Source organism: Pipistrellus hanaki (assembly GCF_964339955.1).
Source record: "Pipistrellus hanaki genome assembly, chromosome: 1".
NCBI classification, from domain to species: domain Eukaryota; kingdom Metazoa; phylum Chordata; class Mammalia; order Chiroptera; family Vespertilionidae; genus Pipistrellus; species Pipistrellus hanaki.
The window spans coordinates 51,024,902-51,047,345 of NC_140503.1; the positions used below are offsets into that span (position 1 = coordinate 51,024,902).

The following is a 22,444-nucleotide window of genomic DNA, read 5'->3' on the forward strand; positions in this document are numbered from 1 at the left end:
AAAAGCAGGAAGGTGATTTCTGTTGAAATGAAACAGGAAATAATTAGAAGGAGTGAATGTGGGGTAAAACAGTGTGACCTTGTCAAAGAGTTTGGCCTCAGCAAGACCACCATTTTCACCATTTTGACAAATAAGGATGCAATCAAATCAGCCAAAGTAGCCAAAGGAGTATCAAAACTATTTCATGAAAAACATAGGTCTTCAATCCACAAGGAAATGGAGAGGCTATTAGCGATTTGGATTAAGGACAGGCAGGTGAAAGGTGACGTAACAACCCAAGATATTATCTGTCACAAAGCCAAGAGAATTTATGACGATCTAAAGAAAAATAATAACAAAAATTTATCTTTTTTTATGTCATCTTAGCATATTTTATGCTACAGAACGAATTATTTTTTTTAACATGTATTGTTATGGGAAAACGCGTTTCACATAACGAACTTTTCGCATAACAAACTTGCTCCTGGAACGAATTAAGTTCGTTGTGTGAGGCACCACTGTATGTCTACGATAATCACCATTTCTCACCACTTCCAATGCCACCATCAAGTTCCTGGATCACTGCAAAGCCTCCTACAGGGCCTCCCTACTGCCACCCTCACCACTTTACGATCTATTCTCAACAGGGCAGCCAAAGTCACTCACTCCTCTGCTCAGACTCTCCAGTAGCCTTTTATCTCAGAAGAAAAACAAAGTCTCATCATGGCCTACATGCCCCTTTTATGGTATGGGGCCTCATTTTCTTTAATATATTTTTATTTATTTCAGAGAGGAAGGGAGAGGGAGAGAGAGATAGAAACACCAATGATGAGAGGGAATCACTGATTGGCTGCCTCCTGCATCCCCCCCACTGGGGATCGAGCCCGCAACCTGAGCATGTGCCCTTGACTGGAATCAAGACCTGGGACCCTTCAGTCTGCAGGCCAACACTCTATCCACTGAGACAAAGCAGCTAGGGCTTCATTCTCTAGTTCTCTCTCCTTTGCTTACTCTGCATTAGCCAGGCACACCTCAGGAGCTTTGCACTTGATGTTTCCTTTGCTTGGAATGCTCTTCCTTCAAATGTCTGCACGGTCTTCCCACTCATTTCATTCAGGTCAAAAGTCATTTCTGTATAGAGTCCTTCTTGAACCATCCCAGTTAAAATAGCTTTCCTCACCACTCCCATCATTTTCTGCTCCCTTATCTTACCTTATTTTTCTTTAGAATCTCTAATACTTCTCTTTCTCCCTCCCTCCCTCCCTCCCTCCCTCCCTCCCTCCCTCATTACTTGTCTCCCACTGGTAGATTACAAGCTCCATGAAGGTCAGGAATTTCTCTTCTTCATTATGGTATGCACAGCATTTAGAATGGTTTCTGGTACACAGTAAGCACTCAAAAATGTATTGAATGATTGAAAAGGGAATGGGAGAATAAGAAATGGTTATTGCTTTGCTATTTCTTCCTATTTTATCTAAGAGAAGCGGTGTCCATAGCGACGCTAACATCTCTCTCCTCTTCTATCCTCCTGTTGTCTCTGAGAATGCGTTACCCTCCTCGGAGAGGGAAGGTCAACCAAGGAGGAAGGTGAGGGCTCTGCTCTTCCCACTGTGGCCGGGAGCCTCCTCTGTGGAGCCCAGAGGACTCGGCCGGGCAGGCCGCGCTGCCTCCAGGGATTCCATCTCTTACGCTCGTCTAGGGGGAGGAAGAAATTCCTTGGAAATTCAAGAAAATGGAAATTCATTTCTTGATGAATGCTTTGTATGGCACTGAATTAATCTTTCTCCGGAATCCACCTGGAATTGCCTACTTGGAAACTCATTTTGACATTTAATTATGAGACTGATTCGCTAACGAGGCACCTGATAATTAAATGACTACTTTAGACTGTCGACTGTTTATGTGTATGTCCTTATATCCATGACACATTGTCATATCCTGGAGGCCGAGCAGGACTCCAGCTCATTTTTGAGGCTTATATTGCAAGGTATCTTAGACAAAAGGAGTGCTCAATGAACGCTTGCTGAATGTCAGCCACACATTTAATTTTTCTTAGCCAATAGCTCCATGCACCTTGTTTTATTTATTTTTAATATATTTTATTAATTTTTTTACAGAGAGGAAGAGAGAGGGATAGAGAGTTAGAAACATCAATCAGCTGCCTCTTGCACACTCCCTACTGGGGATGTGCCCGAAACCAAGGTACATGCCCTTGACCGGAATCGAACCTGGGACCTTTCAGTTCGCAGGCCAACGCTCTATCCACTGAGCCAAACCGGTTTTGGCCAAGCACCTTGTTTTAGTCCAGCTCACCCTGCTACTGCTGACGGAGCCGTACTGGCTGCAGTTGAGTGGGCTTTCCTGCTGCTCTTTCCCAGAAAAAATTGAGTTAATTGGCTTCCAGTGTATGGTAATTAATCTTTACATCATCTTTAAAATTGAATCTGCTTTCCATTGTTACTTAAACCTATCTTAGAATGAGCCCTATTTATATCTTCACTGCAGTGTGAAAAGGCATTATTTTGACATATGTGTGATATATATTTTTTCCCTAAGAAATCACGATAGGTTTGATATCTTCTGAAAAACAAAACAGGGCTTGCCTGTGTCAAGCGTGAGCCCCTATTCAACCAGACGGAGGGAATCCTTTCACCTTGCAGATGTGCATCAAATCCCCCACAATGTACGCTTTAAGTTACTTACAATTTTATTTTTACTTTTTAAAAATAAATTATAATTTCACATGTCAGCTCTACCTCAATAAAGCTGAAATTAAAAAAAAAAAAAAAAAAGTGTGAGCCCCTCAGAAGCAAGATTGTCCCGCCGTTGTTAAAACAAGATTGCCTCCTGAAGAGGGTAATTTTTCCCTCTCACTGCCTTCCCTTGTTAAGCCTGGTGCCGTTTCTGCTTGGGTCATATTTGTTCCTCTGCCTCTGGGTCAGGAAGCTTGAGTTTATGATCCGGTTTCCTTTAAGCTGATTACCTTGGGAGCAGACGTGAGCTCGGAGTTGGAGGAAGAGATAAAGGGTGTGTGATTAACTTACGTCCAGAGGGTGAGATGTGTGGAGCAGGGAGCACCCAGCTTGTTTTGGCCTCCTGTCTGCTCGTGCGGGGCAGAGGGCACATCACAATTTTTTTTTTTTTTTTTGTCTGGTATCATTGAGGCCTAACACTCATTGTATGTACTGCCTGGCTTACTCAAGAGGAGTGTTGAAAGTTATTTCTCTTTTCCTGGTGTGTGTGTGTGTGTGTGTGTGTGTGTGTGTGTGTGACTGTACATGCTATTCTTGAGGAGGTCTCCCACTGAGTGCCTCAGCCACTCTTAAAACCACCCACATGTATGGAAACAATTTTTAAAATTGCATACATGTGGTAGGGTGCAAGATTTAGCAAAAAAATATTTTGCATTTTGGATAAACAATGAATATTTTATTTCTATAAGTATGCTCCATGCCGTATTTGGGACATAGTTGTATTTTAAAAGTATTTGCTTTTTTATGAAATGCAAATCTAACTGTGTCTTGTATTTAATCTGGTCACCCTAGTCGGGTCAACCCATGTGTATGCACAGGAAATGCAGGGGTCACGGTAATGTCCAGATAGCAACTGAGCTCACTTTGGTGACTGCACAAGTGTCCAAGGTAAGGACAGAGAGGACTCGTAAACTCAGAAGTATTGGAAGGAGAAAGAATTTGGAGGAGACTTAGTGTTGCTCTAGAGTAGACTTTTGCAGTAAGGAAATTCACATCCAGAGGCATGAAGTCACTCTGTAAGATCACACAGTTAGTGGCAGAGCCAGAACTGGGACTCTAGGTCCAGTGGCTGGTCTTGTTATGACCAGATTTCGTGATCCCCAAGGACCACTAGGGAGCCGAGTCCGATGCAATAGCAGAAAGCCTCTTCCATGCTAGCATGGGCTCTGTCCCACTTACGCCGACAGTGTGGCGGAAGAGCATGAGCTTCAACAGATCAAGGGGTTTTATAAGGGTGGTGATGTCACTGCTTTGGCTGACTCTGATTGGTTGGGTGAGGGCTAGGGTCCAGTTCCCCCTGCCCTCTCATTCCAAGGAGTTAGCCCCATCCTGCCCTTTCAGTCTGCTGCACAGTGTCTTCCCTTACGAGGTCCGGTATAAATTGCTTATGTTTCCTGTTGACCCACCGCTGCGTGATTACTCCAATATCACGCTCTCCCCCCAGTCCCCGGATCCAGTGTGTTGCAATCAAAGCCATTATCATGAAACACCCTTGAGTTTTTCTCGAGGGCCACCATTTGGTTGTATTTCCTTCTATGTGTTTTTATTCCTTTTAAGGGCCTGTTAATATTTTTGTCCCTTTTGAATTTTTATTGTGGGATGCGTTGATTAAGGTGGACTGGGAGTAATTCCACAATAGCCAAGTATGGTCTTATGGAAAGCCTGCTTGCTCTGCGTGGCCCACTCCTTTGAAACTCCTCAACCATCAGTATTTTGGTAGAAAAAATATGGCAGATATGTGGTAATGACCAATGTAGGCAGATAGGTATATGTGACTTTTATTATTATTATTACTATTATATGTATATGTGTATCTATTTAGGAAAGTTGCCCTGAAAATGGACGTGCGTTCTCTGACGGCCCCTAGAATACCATATTCCAGGGCCACTAATTTTGTGTTTCTATAGCTTTGTTGATTAATTCATATAAAGCCTTACCAGCTGCCAGATCAAAGCATGATAATAAAGCTGGTTGCCAAGAGACTAAAACATCTGTTTGTTCTTATTAACTGCAGTTGCTCTATCTTGCCCCGATCTCACCACCTGGGCAGCTGATCCAGTCTTATCTAGCTTGGCTGGTTATGCATCTCCTGTGTAATTATATCATTAAAAGCATACACAGGGTCTCAATCCGCAAACTAACGGCGACAGTGAGGTGCTTTTATTGTTGTACTACCCCTAACATGGGAAAAATGACACATATAGAAATCGGTCATGATTTATTGTAAATGTTCCATTGAGATACCTAAGAATTTTAAAATATAATCCATGGTCATGGTTGGGACTTCTTTGTTTCTTGCAATATGTGGTTTTTTTTTCATAATGAATCTCACCCCTGCAAAGGGTGACCCCTGGAATGAGGAAAAGCGTCCAGCAGCCCTTGGAAAGAGAAGGTCAGGTGCTGGAGCCCAATGTGGCCCAGCAGGCTGCTGGCTGTGCTGCCGGGGCTTCTGCCCTCCGGGCCAGGCCAGCTCCCCATTGCCCTGCCCTGCCCTGCTGCCCCGCGGAGGGCTGGGAGTGGGCTGCGGTGTTTGCTCAGGGAGTGACTCCCGCTGAGTTCCGGGGCTCCTGCTTGATTGTAGAGGAGCCCACATACCTGGTAGCTGGTCGCCTGGTCTCCGATATTGCAGATAATTAACTATGTGATCTTACACCAGAGCTACTTAATCGGGGCTGATTTCGACCCCCTCATCCCTAGGGGCCATTTGGCCATGTCTGCAGATGTTTTTGATTGTCAAACATAAAACATGTTACTCCTGGCATCATCTAGTGGTCAGAGGCCAGGGATGCTGCTGAGCACAGACCGCCCCTCATGCCAAAGGGTTGTCCTGCCCAAGGTGTCCGTGGTGCGGGGGCTGAGGAAGCCTCTCTGGCCTGCAACCTCCCCCTCTCCCCCCCCCCCCCCCCCGCCCTGCCCCTGTTATGTGAAGTCACGAAGCCTAACTGTACCACTGCTGTCTTTCTGATCTCTCCCTCACCCCAAGTCTAAGGCGTTCCATGTGGCGTAGGGCCAGGACTGGGACCACTGCCCTCAGGGACCACGTGGAGTGAGGTCCTTGAGGAGGGGCCAGGTTGGCTGTTTGAGAGGCGTGGACCCCGTGGTCAGCCTGTCCATAGGAAGGAAGAGCCAGGCTGCCCTGTGATTCAGCAAAGGCGGGGGTGGGGGAGGGGGGGGCGCGATGTGATGGAAGGTTTGGTGCCTAAATGCCTCAGAGAGCTGTACCCTCAGCACCTCAGGTGACGAGCTCTCAGATGACCAGGCGTGTCTACCTCCCAAAGTTCCCGCCGCCAGAGTTTCCCATGGAAACAGTAAGGCTGCACGGAGTCTTTATGAACACCCATTTCCTGCTTAACCAGAGCCTCTCTGGGAAATTAAAAGTCAATGACCAAAACCTCTACCCTGAGTCACCAGCTCATGTTGCCGCTTAGATTAGGAGACCTCACTTATTACTCCTACAGCATCACACCAGTTAAGGGCCAGTAGGCACCTCAGAAACCTCCCAGCGCACACTCCCCTCCCCCTCGGAGGTTCGGAGCTGTGCCCGAGGTCCCATGGCTGACTGATGGCAGAGAAGGTTTCAGAAGACAGGTCTCCGGGCTCCCCACGGGCTATTTCTATATCCTTATGCCAATACTTCTTGGCTGGAACCAGTGGTGAGGTGGGCAGTCCAAAACTGTGTTGCTTTGCTGTTCAAAGGAAGTGACTTTCAGATGGAACATTACCAACACCCAGTGTCTTATCAGAGGAGGGGAAGCAAGCGGGTTGTGTTATCACCGGGTTCTGTGCCAGGTGCCAGCTACAGGCCAGCATTTCTTGCCTGTCTTGCTGCTTTTCTGGTGCCATTCTTGCCTCCCTCGTGCACTTCTCCCCCAGCCCATTCCTCACACAAAACCAAGTGCGCTTTTAAAAATACAAATCAGGTCACACCCTTCTTCTGTTTCAGATTCCTCAGTCGCTTCCCCCTGCAGTTGGTGTAATATCCACACGTTCTAACCGTGGTCTCTGAGGGTCTGTGATCTGAGCGCTGCTGGCCTCCGTGACGCCCCTCATCCTATGTCATTCCTCATTTGCCTCACACATTGGGCTTTTTAAAAAATTTTTTATACTGAAACCAGGATGCCAGTTTATTGATCCATGAGAAAAGGAACTGCTAAGCAGACCAGTTCCTTTGCTTTGAGAACTAATGTACTCACTTCCTGCAGTAAAAACTCCATGGAAAGCGTATATAAAAGGAGGTTATTCAGTAAGCACAGACTCGGGGCACAGGGACTTAGAAATCAAAAGGATCAGAGGGCTTTAATGCCGGCAGAGGCCTGGAAGATCGCCCTGGTAATGGGTTCTCAAAACTGGCCGCCCGGGAAAATCACACAGGGAGGTTTTATTTAAAACAAACCCACAGAAAGCAGCACATTTTCAGTCTCTCTTTTGGAGGTTCCAATGTTTCAGATTTAGTGTTCGTTAGGCCTGGGGAACCCATGTTCTTTTAAATGCCGCTGTAGGGGTTGACAGCGCACAACCAGGTTTAGGAGCCCGTGACCAAGCCCACCTCCGTTCCCAGGAGTAAACTGAGGCTGGGAGATCATGGGCCTCCCTCAGGGCCACACAGCTAGTGGGTGGGCAGATGGCATTCACCTCTCCCAGGCTTCTCTCTGGGCTTTTCAAGAAACAGCAAGGATGCTAAGTGAAATAAGTCAGACAGAGAAAGACAAACACCGTATGATGTCACTTATGTGTGGAATCTAAAGAACAGAATAAACAAACAAAATAGAAACCAAGTCAGAGATACAGAGAACAGACTGATGGGGAGGTTGGTTGGGGACTGGGTGAAAAAGGTGAAGGGACCAAGAGGTACCAATTGGTACTTACAGAATAGTCACAGAGATGTAAAGTACAGCGGAGGGATATAGTTAGTAATATCTTCATAACTATTTATAGAGCCAACTGGGTACTTGAAATATCAGGGAGTCCACTCTGTACGTATATGATTGTCCGAACACTATTCCTTACCCCTGGAACTAGTACAGAATAATATTGAAAAATAAAATTTCAATTGAAAAGAAATACAGTAAGAAAGATTCTCTGGAACAGAGGCAGCACAGCCTCGGAAACTGCTGGTTTATTACTTTTCTCTTTATTTACATGTAACTAACCCGCCTGGTGTCAAACAGGAAATGCATGCAGCATGGTTTTCTTGTTTTGTTACCACGTGTCAGATCAGTTAGATTTTAGATCCGGGGCTATAGAGCGATGATCAGAGTGTGGTCTGGGCCCCACACTGTGGGCACGCTCCGGGCGCTTGTTAGAAATGCAGGTCTGCCGCCCCACCCAGACCTCCGGAATCTGAAACTCCGGAGATGGGGCCCGTCTGGGTTAAAGCCGTCCTGGCGATTCTGACGCTCATTGAGGCCTGGGAACCACTGTCCACCAGACATTCTACACACCAGCCATGGGTTAGATCTGCTGGTCTCGGCCTTTGCGCTGGTGACTCATTAAAGTCGAGGCTTTAACTTAAGCCAGCCATCTGCTTTCCCTGGTGACATTTATTCAAAACGGACCGATAGTCCTAAACCTCCTTAGAATGGCATGCACACAAGAAGAGAGGGGATGGGTTAACTATGGACACCAGCTGGGTGTGAGGCTCCATGCTGGAGGCTCTTACTTGTTCTCTCCTTTCACTCTCATCACCATCCTGCTGTGTAGGTGTGAGTCTTCCCCTTTTACAGATGTGGAATCTGATACTGGCAGTGGTTCAACGTGGACTTCCCTGCAGGTCATCTGCCCAGCTATTGTTGCATGTTTTCTCCCTAGAGCGGCTGCTCTCAAACCTTATTATGCATCACCAGGAGTCCCCTCAGATGCTTGTTATAAATGCAAATGCCTGAAGGTCCCTCTCAATGCAGAGGCTTGGGTGGAACTCAGACTTGGGATTTCCATCAGGTGATCACCCTGTTACGCCCAGACTTTGTGATCCCCAAGGACCACCAGGGAGCCGAGTCCGATGCAATAAACAAAAGAGCCTTTTCCATGCTAGCATGGGCTCTGTCCCACTCACGCCGGCAGCATGGCGGGAGAGAGCCCGAATTTCGCCCAGTCCAGGGGTTTCGCCCAGTCCAGGGGTTTTACTCTGGTCGGTGGTGATGTCATTGCCTCAGCTAACCCTGATTGGTTGGGTGAGGGCTAGGGATAACTCCGCCCTGTGGGGCGGAGTCGGGAGCTCATCCTCGCCCCGCCCTGCCCTCTCAACCCCAGGTGACCCTGCTGCCAGAGGCATCAGAACAGACTTGGAGAAATTATTTCCAGGATCCATTCATCCTTACCAGTGGTTGGATCCGATGCCCTTCATGGCTTCTCTGAGCGCCTGTGGTTCTCCAGTGTTCCACGCTCCCAGGCCTCGGGCCCGGGGTGGGAACGTTGGCAGAGGGAACATGAGCCCGGGAGGAGGGAGCTTGGAGCTCACAGGGAGAAGTCTCTCTCATGCCTGGCTGTTCGTGTTCTCTCTGAGGCCTCCTGGAGGGTTCCCAGCCCATGTCTTGGCTTTGAGTAACTTGTGATGCTTTCCCTATCTACCGCTAATTGTGCAACTTTCCTGACGGCAGCCTCACCCTTGTGCTGCGGGGTGCACGGATGTGGGTAATCTTCTCCAGGCTGTAATTCATATCTATTGAGAACTGAGTTACTTCAGCTTTTGAGGTCAGAAGTGGTGTTTCATCTGTTTGATAAGAGCCTTTATTTTTTAGGGATAGAATTGGCATAGTTAGTGAGTTGTCAGTCCATTAGGAGACAGTGATTTGGTGCCCTTAAGAAGGGAAAAAGAATGGTGCAACTTTAAAAAAAGAATTTCAGGTATGATGCCTGAGGTCCTTCTTTGTGAGGCGGCATGCTGATTTCTGTCTGAAGTTTAGAAGCAGCCCCTGACATAAATATGCTTGAAGACTTAAGCTGTGTGGGAGAGATAATGTATATCAAAAAATGGTGGGCACCTGGCCTCTGCCCAGAGCCAAAGTCAGAAACGTTGAAATATTAAAGCCCTTTAATATGTCTTCGCTCCTGCACAGATTGTGTAGGACAAGGGTGGAAGGAAATGCACAAGAGCAAACATTTCAGCTTGCCAGTAAGAAAATCATCAAGGGCCGAAAACGGTTTGGCTCAGTGGTAGAGCGTCGGTTGGTCTGCGGACTGAAAGGTCCCAGGTTCGATTCCGGTCAAGGGCATGTACCTTGGTTGTGGGCACATCCCTGGTAGGGGGTGTGCAAGAGGCAGCTGGTCGATGTTTCTCTCTCATCAACCTTTCTAGTTCTCTATCCCTCTCCCTTCCTCTCTGTAAAATATCAATGATATATATATATATATATATATATATATATATATATATATATATATATATATGAAATTTAAAAAAATCAAAGAAAAAAATCATCAAGGTACAGGTTAGGTTTCTAATAATAATTTGTTTGCCACTGATAGTAGAGTAGATAATAACAGGATAGTAGCTAGAGCTACCATTTATTTAGAGCTTTCTAGGTGTCAGGTATTATACAGCATCTTCTCATTTAATCCTCAGCAGACTTTCAAAGTAGATATTAGCCTTCATTTTATAGATGATGAAACAGGCTCTAAAGGATGAAGGGATTTGCCCAGTGCTGGGTTTTTCCAGGGACTCAGGACTTCCAGGGCTGAAACTCCGCCAGCTCGCCCTGGGTAAACTGGGATGGTTGGTTACCCTGAAAGTCACCAGCTGCTGACCCACAGGTGACAGGAAGTAAACCCAATGGGTTCTACACTGTCAGACAGCTGGTTCCTATATTGAAATTTGCCAATCAGCCTCAGATTTCTTAGTGCCCATTATCTTCTATTTTATACACTCTATACACAGTTCTAGTAAGCTTGGTCGTTTGTTTTCCAGATGTCTTGTCAATTAGAAACTGCACATTGGCCTGGCCAATGTTGCTCAGTGGTAGAGTGTTGACCTATGAACCAGGAGGTCACAGGCTCGATCCCTAGTAGGGGCATGTTGAAGGCAGAAGAGATGGATGATTCTCCCTCATCATTGATGTTTCTGCATCTCCCTTCCTCCCTGAAATCAATAAAAATATATTTTAAAGTAAAGAAACTGCACATTGGAAAGGGGAATGGGTGATTCTAGAAAAGTGTGGCCAGGGAAAATGAAATAAACCAATTAAAAAAGCACAATCGGTACAGAGGTCAGGAGGCATTTATTACAGGGGCAAACATACCTCAACAAGAACAACTATTATTGGACATTTACTATGTGCCAAACACTAAGTACGTTATAGGTATTAGATTATTACATTTAATTAAATACTAAATTATTACAAATTAACATCCGCTCCACAGATGAGGACACTGAGGCACAGGCAGGTTAAGTGGCTTGCTGAGGCTCACACAGTCAGTGAGTGGCATCGCTGAGATTCAAAGCCAGACAGCCTCTTTCCAGAGCCTGGTCCTCAACATCCCGCTTCAGTGTGAGTCCTTCCCAGACCCCGAGCACAGCAAGTTAGTGATGTTCATTGTGATGTCCCGAATCAGCTGAGAAAAAAATATTAAAGTACGGACATTCATTTTCTTTTGTATTAACTTAAAAGTTTTTATCAAGATCACACATGGATGTAGATCTACAAAGCCTGTGGCAAAAAACCATCAGAGTCCCCTCCCCCGGCTCATTTCCTGCTCCTTAGAGTCACCCACTTTCAATTCTTAGTTGATGCTTGCTGGTAGTTGCAGCCTCTGTCTCTAATGACATTCTTGGGTTGTCATTTTCAGTTTTACGCATTACCCATTGACACTTTACTATGGAAAAGAGAATTTTAGCTTGGTTCTCTACCTACCTATATTACACTTGTGTACCGTTTCCATCTCCTCCTTCCTACCACAGCGCATCATAGCTTTAGTTAGATCAGTACGTTGTTGGCTCCTTTTATCCTAGGCCTTTCCTCCTGGGTTGGGCAGATTGTCCAGAGAAGATCATTTGGACATGGTTGGTGGAGGACGCCTGCATTCTGAAGTCATCGTGTAGGTGGGTGGTGGTGGGGTGGGGCGTCTCAATATTTATTATGTAACTTCTCACTGCCTCCCTCTGTCTCCACTGAAGTTGGTATGCCTCCAAGAGCCTCCAAGAGTTTGACCCTCAGAGTTTTACTCTCTCCAGAGAATAAATCTTCGACTTCTGCCAGACCTGGAGGCATCACAAGGCTGGGATCTAAGCAGACTTCCACCACTTTCAGCAGTAACTTTACCCTCCCCCACCTCCAGGGATGTTCAGGCTCCAAAGGCTGAGCCTTCCTGGAGATTTAGTGATGAGTTGCTTCTTGGCCTTCCCTCCTGGCAGATGAGTCACCTTTCCTGGTCTGCTAATCCCTTACCTCATGTCCATCTACTTTCTAACTTTCAATATTTTTTTAAAATATATTTTATTGGTTTTTTATAGAGAGGAAGGGAGAGAGATTGAAACATTGATGAGAGAGACATTGACCAGCTGCCTCCTGCACATCCTCTACTGGGGATGTGCCCACAACTAAGGCACATAGCCTTGACCGGAATCGAACCTGGGACCTTTCAGTCTGCAGGCCAACGCTCTATCCACTGAGCAAAACTGGTTTTGGCTCTAGCTTCCAATATTTTAATGCTGTTATTTCTACTCACTTTGTCTTTGTGAGTTTATATCTAAATACAATCCCTTTATTGTTATATTAGTGAGGTGTGGGAAGGTAGCAGAACTAAATGTGTGTGTTTTGGATGTCACCTTTATCCTGAAGTCTGAAAGACATTTTAGAAAGCTTTCCATGCAGAGGGGTCAAAAAAGGTGTTGTTGCTTTCCTGGATAGACTTATAGTTCTATGAAAAATGGGGTTGTTTACTCAAAGTGTAATTCCACGACTGGGTGCATTAATATTACCCAGCATCACCTGAGTGCTTGTCAGATATTCAGATTCCTATTGAATCATAATTAGGATTATAATAAAACCCATAGGAGAGTCCTATGCAAGATGAAAGCTGAGAAGTGCTAATATGAAACTTTATTCAACTTCTGTAATTAGATGAAGCTAACTCTGATAAATTTTAATCTGGGATTTAAAAATCTTGCTATAGCCACACCAGTGTAGCTCAGTGGTTGAGTGTCGGCCCATGAATTAGAAGGTCGCAGTTTGATTCCTGGTCAGGGCACATACCCGGGTTATGGGCTTGATCCCCATTGAGGGGCATGCAGGAGGCAGCCAATCAATGATTCTCTCTCATCATTGATGTTTTGATCTCCCCTCTCCCTTTCCCTTCCTCTCTGAAATCCATCAAAATATATTTTAAAAAGTAAATAAAAATCTTGCTACATTCCTCTACTAAATTATTCTCCAAAGTCAAAGGTTGCTGTGAGGTAATAAAGAATAGTACATAAGTTTTCATGAAAATGCACTTTTCCCCTTTATACATCTGAGTCTATACATCTGAGTCGGCATCAGATGTGAACCAAAAATTCTGTTACCATGAAAGATGTCAGACTGATTACGTCCACTTCTTTAGTTTCCCACAGTTCTTTCCGTTGGTGATGGGATTTTGTAAATTGGATAGGTAGAGTCTTCAGTGACACTTTGAGCTGCTAAAGTCAGGGTGGCTTCTAGTGGCAAAGTCACTAATTTTATGTCTGGCATCTATCTCAGTGTCAGGTAAGTGTTCAACAAATGATGGTGGAATGAGTGCATCAATTAAGACACAATTCCTGATATTCACCAACCAACCAGGAAAAAGTCTGAATTATACAGGGTTGACCAGTTTGAGGAAAAAGTATGGAGAAGAGGCATCTAACTCAGCATTGCTCCTTAGAAGGAGGAGCCAAAGGGTAAGTCTCCTGGGAACAGAGCTTGGCGGATCCAGATCAGAGGCTCAGTTCAGCATGTATCAGAATCACCTGGCTGGCTGTTAAAACACAGACTGCTGCCCCATCCTTGGGATTCCTGGTTCAGCAGGCCTGAGGTGGGCCCCAACATGTGCATTTTACACAGTTTCCCAGGTGATGCGGATGATACTGATGTCACATTTTGAAAACCACTGGTTTAGAGAATTACAAATAATTCTGGTGCTGGAGGCAGGAGGCGGGGAGGAGTAAGAAACTCTGAAGGCAGAAGCCTAAGGAGTGGGATTCCATTGTGGAGGTTGTGGGGGCTGTTGGCAGGTTTTACAGAGGACAGTGCTGGGCTCCTGTTTGTCTTCTGGAAAGTTCACTTCGGGTGCATATGGAGGACGTGCCAGGGGTGGGGCCAGGATGAGGGCCAGAAAACCAAATAAATGGTTAATTTTAGCCAGCAGATGGGAAATAAAAGCTTGGAATAAGGTGAGAGAAGGAACAATCCCTTCAATGGGGTGGCCAATCGGAAGTGGGTGGGGAAGAACGGGAGGAGCCAATGAGGACCATCTGATTTCTGGCTGGGTGATTGCTGGGATTGTGTTATTCAACACACACAGAGAAGTGGTTTTGAAGCAGGGCCGGGGAGAAGAGCAAAGGCGGTAAGTTGCATTTGAGATGCCAGAAAGATATCTGGGTGACCCTCCCAGCAAGTAGTTTTACTTATGGGTCTGGAGGCCACAAGCAAGAGTTCTAGTCAGTCATCTTAGCCCCATTCCCTCCACCACATCCATGTGTGTCCTTTATTCCTTGGAGGGGCTTGAGAACAAGATACTTTTAAAGATGTTTGCTCAAGAAAACAAATGTTCAACTTATTTGATTGGGGGAAGAGAACGAGTTGAAGTACGGACTAGCCTTTAACACAAGAAGCCGCCTTCTGCCGGGGAGGCCGGTCAGACCAGGTTTTAGAGAGCCTGAAAGGGTAAAATCACTTGACTGGTCTGCAGACCATATGACGAACAGCTGAGCCTAATTAGCTGGCTTGTGGTTTTTGCAGCGATGCCTGATTTTGAAAGTTGATGGAGCAAACTGCTTTTCAAAAGACTCTTTTGAAAAAGTTTTGTAAGGAGGCGATTCTGACTTTAACATTTCTCTTTGTATTAGACAAAAAGTAAGCTTTTTGAAGAGGACATGTGATTGGAAGTTGTCTAATTGTTGAAGTGTTGGGAACTCCAGTCTCTCAAGTCTTAGAAAAACAACTGAGGATTTATACTTTGTCAAGGTATGGTTTTACATTTATCTTTTTTTTTTTTTTAAGCTTTTGAGTTCTGCCATGTCACTTTCAGGCACTTAAAGTGTGTGCAATTTAACATAGACTACCACTGCACATATTGGTATTTTTTTTTTTTTAAATCAAAGACTTTAAGAGGTCTGCTAAATTTCTTGAGTTTAGTTTGAGAAAAGCGCATTTTCAATGACCAGAGAGGGGGTATGAACACTGACTGTATATCTCCTTTCTTTTCTGTACTTTAATAAAGTGTCAGGTTTTTATTCTCAGATAGGATGTTGATTAGGAGAGCTGACTAAGGAATTGAATTGTTCTCTGAGTCTTGTTCATCCTCTGAGGATATTTTTTCACAAAAATTCAAGCTTATTGGGATTTTGTTTTTAATATTATCAATAGCTTTTATGTCAAGTATGTCTTTTGGTATAAGTTGTATTTTTATAAGGTTTATCTTTCCTATGAATTAAAGTTGCCTTCATCTTGTTAGGTTTGGTAGTAGCATCGTGGTTATGTAAGGAAGAGCGCGTAGATTTTGGGTGGTAATTAGTATGCAGTAATGAAAGATCTGGGTGATGAATTTGAAGCACATTTCACTACTTTTGGATTTGTACCACTTGTCTGCTAGGGTTGCCACAACAAAGTTCTACAAATGGGGGGCTTCAACACCAGGCATTTATTGTCTCGGTTCTGGAGGCCAGGAGTCTGAGAGCAAGGTGTCGGCAGGGCTGGCGCCTTCTGAGGCCTTTCTCCTTGGCTTGTGGGTGACCGTCTTCTCCCGAGTCCCTTCCTGTCATCTTTCGATTATGCGTGTCTGTGTCCAGCTTTCTTCTTCTAAGAACACTAGTCATACTGGGTCAGGGCCCACCGCTGGACTATCTCCCTAAAGGCCCTGTGTTCACATAAGGTCACATTCTGAAGAACGAGGAGAGAGGACTTCAGCCTATGAATTTTGGGGCAACACAGTTCAACTCATAGTTGAAATATTTAATAATATCATATTCTAAAGATGTGCCTGCAAGTGCACTCAATAACTATTTGTTAGCCAAGGGCCTAGACTGTGTTGGATGTCGAGTGTGTGAAGATGAATGAGACATGCCTCTGCCCACTAACGTTGGTTTAATCCAGTGGTCGGCAAACCGAGGCTCACAAGCCACAAGCGGCTCGCGAGCCGTGGTTTGCCGCTCTGTTGACTAATGAGTTTGCCGGCCACTGACCTAGACTCTCGATTCCAATAATTACAGGCTGTTGTTGTTCCTTGTGATTAAGCCCCTATCCCAGTGGTCGGCAAACTCATCAGTCAACAGAGCGGCAAACCACATGTGGCTCTCGAGCCACAGTTTGCCGACCACTAATCAAACATTGGGTGTAACTTCCTGTGTCCTGTGTGTGTTTACTTGTCTTTTCCATTGAGTTGTGGTCACTCTCACAGTCAGGGGTCCCTGGGCACAACCAGAGTCCTGGCATATGAGCAGCCGAATGCCCTATGAGAGGGACCTGGAAGGGCTCTCTGACTCCTGAGTCCCCTCAGCATAGGCTGGCAGAGTGGAGGATCCTTACATCCATCTAGTAAAACCTCCCCATTTCACAGATGAAGAAACTGAGATTTGGAAGTGCCAGTGTCATTTGGCCGGTTAGTGTCAGAGCAAAGGCAGTGTCCCGCCTTCCACTGTGGCGTGCTGACCAATGCCTCGCTTTGTTTTCTTTGCCACACGTTCATGCTTTTCATCTGTTCAGAAATCACCGTGGGAAATAGCCTTGGTAAAAAGCTGAAACACTCTCTGTCAAGATTCTTGGATTACAGGTACCCCCACCCCCAAAAAAAAGCTTTAGGGAGGAATGTTTTTTCATGAGGGAGAATGTCCAGATTGGATTTAAAACATTCCAAAGGGGTTTAATCTTGTCTTGGTTGTTTTCTCTGTCTCTTACATTTTCTCCTTGTTCTTCCAAGACCAAGTATTCAGTGACCTAGCAGCCATTAGAATACAAGCATTTTTTTCTTCTTTCCTGCTGCTGCCCACAAGACAGAAACTGTGGCTGAAGAGAAGGCTGCCAGCTAGCCGATGGCGCCATGGCAACCAGGACCTGCGCAAGTGAGCGGGTCTCAGAGCCCAGGGCCGCCTCTGCTGCTGGTTCGGCCTCTGCCCTCCTCAGGCCCTCAGTACCTGAGCTCAGAGAGGAAATGCTCACCACTTCCTCGGCTTCTGTTTCCCCTTGTTAGGATTAAAGCTTCCTCAGAGATCTGCCCATCTTTCTCTATTATTATTTCCCCCTCCTTCCCTCTGCGCCTGGTTGATTTAGAGCTGGAGCTCAGGCTACAGCATATGTGATAGCTAATAAGTCATGGAATGTGCCCATTCAAAGCAAAAGCTCATTTTTGCAGAAGCCATTCTTCTTCCATCATCGTGTCTTTGCAATAGGACAGCTTCCTGTTTCCTCTACGTTTCTGGTGCGGCTGTGTCCTGGCAAGGTCCCTGCCCTTTGGTGGCTGCGCAGAGGCTGGGCTGGTGCGGGTGGGAGGGGAGGGAGGTGATGAAGGAGATGAGGGTGCTGCTTGAGAGAGGAGTTGGCCTTGTTGCTGCCTCTGGAGACAGGAGCCACTTTGCTCAAACACAGATACAAATCATGCAGGAGCTGAGAGCATCCATTTTTTGTTTGTTTTTCCCATTCCATGCTGTATCGGGCGTTTGTTCTCCTCCATGTAGTTTGTGCAGGGATCCTTTGGGTGTGAATGCTAGATTCGTCATTCGGCAATATGGAATGGGTCCCCTGCTTCACAAGAAGCAGAAAGTCCAGACTTTTCAAGCTCGTACCTCTGCGCTGTGGTGATTGTCCAGCTTACGGACTATCATTTACAAAACCTCCTTCCTGGTGTTCTTTTTGGATCTCTCTTATGGATTTTGATAGTTTGGCTCTCTCTCCAATCTAAATGTCTTTATAATCACTCCCTTGGCCTCAAGAAATCAACTACGGTGATGACTCTAAAATCCATACTGTTAACTTATTTTTCTTTTGTGTCCTACTTTAGTTTTCCAAATGCCAATTAAACACGACCCTGGATGTCCCTCAGACAGGAGGGAGATTTAGTTGGACGTGTCCCAGAGAATATAATGTAGTTGAGAGTGTATCTGGGTTCAAATGTTGGCTCTGCTTTTTACTGGCTGTGTGACCTGGGAGAACTTACTTAACCTTCCTGTGCATGTTTTTTCATCTGTAAATTAGAGAGCTCATTGGGTTGCTGTGAGGATTAAATTAGTATTTAAAAGGGCTTAGAAAAGCACTCAATACATGTTAATTATGATAATCTCAAATCATCTTTTCCTCTTACTTAATGATAATACTATTCATTCAGTTACCAAGCTAGAAGTTTTGGTTATCTTTAACGCCTCGTCCAATCAGTTAAGAAGTTATACTGATTTTTCTTCCTCCTAAATATATCTTGAATTAATCCCTTCCTCTTTATCTTCACCATCACTGAAACAAGTCACATCATTCCCCATAGCCTCCTGATCCTCTGTGTATTCCCAGTCCCCATGTGGCTGCCAGAGACATCATTCTCAGGCACAAACCTTGTGTCCCTCCCCTTCACAAAAGCCTGCAGTGGCTTTCCGTTGCCTACAACCGTGGTTGATAAACTGCAGCTTGAGAGCCACATGTGGCTCTTTGGCCCCTTGAGTGTGGCTCTTTCACAAAATACCATAGCCTGGGCGAGTCTGTTTTGAAGAAGTTGCATTAGAAGAAGTTTAACTTTTAAAAAATTTGGCTCTCAAAAGAAATTTCAGTCGTTGTACTGTTGATATTTGCCTCTGTTGACTCATGAGTTTGCTGACCACTGGCTCAGAGGAAATGGAAACATGTTAGTGCCATATAGGAATCCTTACAAGTCTAGATCCCAAACTCCCATCTTTCCAGCCTCTGTTTGGACACACCTTCTCCTGTCCCCATGCGCCCATTAGTCACATCCATTTATCGATGTCCCCCAAATGCATCATAACCTTTCCCTGTCTTACTCCTTTGCAAGTATGAATACTTTCCCATCCTCCCAGTCAGTCACACCAGTACTTGCTCCCTTCTCATGGCTCTAAGCTTGGTCTATATTTTTATGTCTAGAAGCCCTTACTTAATTCCATAAAAAATCAGTTATATTTTTATCAGATTGGTATCAATGACCATTTTGTTGATAGTGTCTATTCCCTTTAAAGGATAATGCTTATTTGATATATCATCCTGTGAACTGTCTATTCAATACTTTTGTTGATCATAACTAGCACAGTAAGACAGAAAACAAAAATAAAAGATATAGAGAGTAGAAAGGATAAACAAAATGTAATATTTTTATTTTATTTATTTATTTTTATTTTTAAATATATTTTATTGATTTTTTACAGAGAGGAAGGGAGAGAGATAGAGAGCTAGAAACGTCGATGAGAGAGAAACATCGACCAGCTGCCTCTTGCACACCCCCTACCGGGGATGTGCCCGCAACTAAGGTACATGCCCTTGACCGGAATTGAACCTGGGACCTTTCAGTCTGCAGACCGATGCTCTACCACTGAGCCAAACCGGTTTCGGCAAAATGTAATATTTTTAGCTAACAAAGCATTAGCATTAGTATGGCTAAGTAATAAATAGAAGATATGTATGATATTGCTCACAATAGTGACACAAATATAAAGTATCAACAAGTCTAAAGATGTGTAAGATCTTTCTGAAGAGAATTTATTTATTGACAATAGTTTTAAAGGCATTTAAAAGACATAAATACATGGACACAGATAGGTAGGGTTAATATCATGAATATGTTAGTATTCTCAATTTCATCTATAGATTGAATTTATGTGGAACTTTGATGGAAGTGTGAAAGGTCAAGAATGTCCATAGTACAGTGGAGGGGACTAATCCTCCCAGACATAAAGTTGTATTGTAAAGTCCTGGTAATTAAGGCCTTGTGACCTTGGCCCATGGGGTAGTGAAAATGACCAAAGGGACAGAAGAGAGAACCCTAAAACAGATCTGACCATATATGTTGAATTTTTTTTCTTCAATTAATGGTACTATGATAGTTAGGTAACATTCAGAGAAAAACAATGAAAGCAAATCCCTCCATATGCCTTAATAAATTACCAGTGGATCAAAGACTTACATGTAAATGGTAGCACCTACAGGAAATGATGTAGAAGAATATTTTTATCTCCTTACCAGTAAGGAAGGAAGGATTTCTTCGACAGGATATTATCAGAAACAACTATCAAAGAAAAGATAGCTAGATTAGACTGCTTGAAAAGTGAGCCATTAAAAAAGTGAGAAGGCAAACCACAAACAGGAAGATATTTACATCTATAACTGATGAAGGACTAGCATCAGGAATGTAGGAAGAACTCCCTCCTGCATGTTCCTAAGACAAGACAACCCGATAGAAAAACAGGGAAAACATATCAATGTGCTTTTCCATAAACAGAACCTGAATGGCCAACAAATTAAAAACAGATGCTCAACCACATTAACAATCAGAGAAATGCTAATTTAGATCACAATATGTTACCATTTTGAGAAGTCTGACAACAAATACCAAATGTTGTTGAAGATGTGAAGTTGGGAGCATAAAGCAAGTATATTGGACAACAATTTGAAATTATTTTGTATTACTGAACATTCATATGCCCTAATCCCAGGAATTCCACACTACCTACCTAGAGCAGAGCCTCTGTGGTGTGCCTGTGCCCTGAAGTTGTGTTGAGACATTTATTGCACCCCTCTTCTCTTGGGGTGGATGGACAGGATCTGGCATTGCTAGAGCCCCTAGATCTGTTGCCCTTAGTCATGAGCGTTTGCCCCAATTTGTCCTACGAATAGATGAAGAAGGTTGGGCTGCAATTTTCTGGGGAAACTCTTGCTGGCTTGCATCAGGAGACACACAGACATATAGCAGAGGCGTTTTAAATGAGAGTAAGAAAATGGGGAGATGTGGCTAATTCTCCTCTGAAAACCCACCGGAATTCAGTAATCAGAGAAGGTTTTGGCATGCCATTTCTTAACATCAGTGGTAAAATGGTAGCTATTTCAAGCCAAATGAGAGAGACTGAGATGGAGGCTGAAGGAAGATGACATTACTCCTGGGCAGTCTGTGTTTTCATTAATGTGTAGCCAGCTGGGTGGTGTATAATGAGGGGCCAGGGCTAAGTTTTGAATGAGTAGATGCCTTCATAAAGGCTTCCCCGGGGAGAGAATGTGTGGAGCCAAAGTGACATCCAGTTGTCTTCGCTGACGTTTTCCCCTTCCTTATTGCCGGATAAAATACCTTACCGCCGGATAAAATACCTTACCGCCGAGGAATGATGTTTGCAAATGACATTTCATGGGAACGGCAGGGACTGCCCATCACATCCTGTCATTTACTTCAGCCGAGAACATCCTGCTGTGGCCCTGGGTCTTGCGTGTTCCCTCTTGCGTGGTTTGCCCAGTGATAGTCTTCTTTTGGGACCTTTCACTCCCAAGGACAGAGATAATGTGGGACCATAGGGAATGGGGATGGTTTTCAGGCATTTCTTTCAGCCTCTCTCCCTCTCTCTCTCTCTCTCTCTCTCTCTCTCCCTCCCTCCCTCCCTCCCTCCCTCCCTCTCTCTCTCTCTCTCTCTCTCTCTCTCTCTCTCTCTCTCTCTCTCTCTCTCAATTCTTCTTCTCCCCAATGGAGCAATGCATTATATTATTTGAAAATTAATGCTGCATAGGTTCCTTTGTTTCATCTTCACTGCTGTTGCCCTTACCTGGGCTTTAAGGAGTGAGAGGGGATACAAAGGACAGCTGCCGCCAGGACCCCATTTACATTCCTCATGGCTGAAGTTTGGACTTTGAACCCGGCATCACACAGCATAGCGAGTTTGTGTAGGGAAGAGACCACTGAGTTTAAACCTCTTATTTCCTATTTGAGAAGGAAAGGCCAGGAGGAGGTGGTGAGCCACAGGGGCTCACACACCTGCTAGCAGAGCTGGGACTAGGACGCCGCACACTGATGGTTGTCTTCTAGCCCTCTTCAGCTTGCCTCATCGCCCCAGAATCATTCCTCCAGGGATGATTGATAGCTGTGCATTTCTCTTGTGTCTCTCTGAGGGGAACAGTGGCATCTTCCTGACATTTGTAGCATGTGAGGTCGTCAACAGGGCTCTCAATACTTGTCACATTGAAGTGAAAACAAGCTCTTGCACCAAACATGCTCTTTCCTCTCCCTCCCCATCCAGCTACACCCTTCATGACTTTGAAGGTGCTCAGCTCAGGCTCTGGCTCCTGCTTGAAGCCTTGGTCAGATAGTTCTGTCTTTCTGACTGCCAAGGGTCCTCTTGTCTTATAAAACCACCATCTTACATGTATGTACCCAGCAGCTTACAGTTTATAAAATGCCTTCACCCAATGTATCCTTTAATTCCAATAATCTTTAATTGGAATATTGCCATTTGGAGCAAACAGGCTGGGAGAGGTGGGAGAGGTGAGGTGACTGGCCCTAGGTCACACAGCTAGGAAGTAAGAAGCAGAGTGAAGGTTTTCTGACCACTAGCCCACTTCACTGGAAAAAAAAAAATCAGG

At 44.8% G+C, this 22,444-nt stretch overlaps 1 protein-coding gene across 5 annotated transcripts in view; it reads left to right on the top strand.

The window, feature by feature from the left end:
* Nucleotides 1-22,444, top strand: part of RAB27A (RAB27A, member RAS oncogene family) — a 69,721-nt gene that overhangs the window by 2,564 nt on the left and 44,713 nt on the right. For 2 of the 5 annotated variants that reach the window (XM_084878633.1, XM_084878635.1), the window contains exon 2: nucleotides 14,749-14,866. The exons of 2 other annotated variants lie outside the window; for them this stretch is intronic. The gene's annotated coding sequence lies outside the window, so the exon portion shown is untranslated. Of the gene's footprint in view, nucleotides 1-14,139; nucleotides 14,247-14,748; nucleotides 14,867-22,444 lie in introns of those variants that run through there. One more of the 5 variants, XM_084878634.1, reaches the window with a different exon arrangement.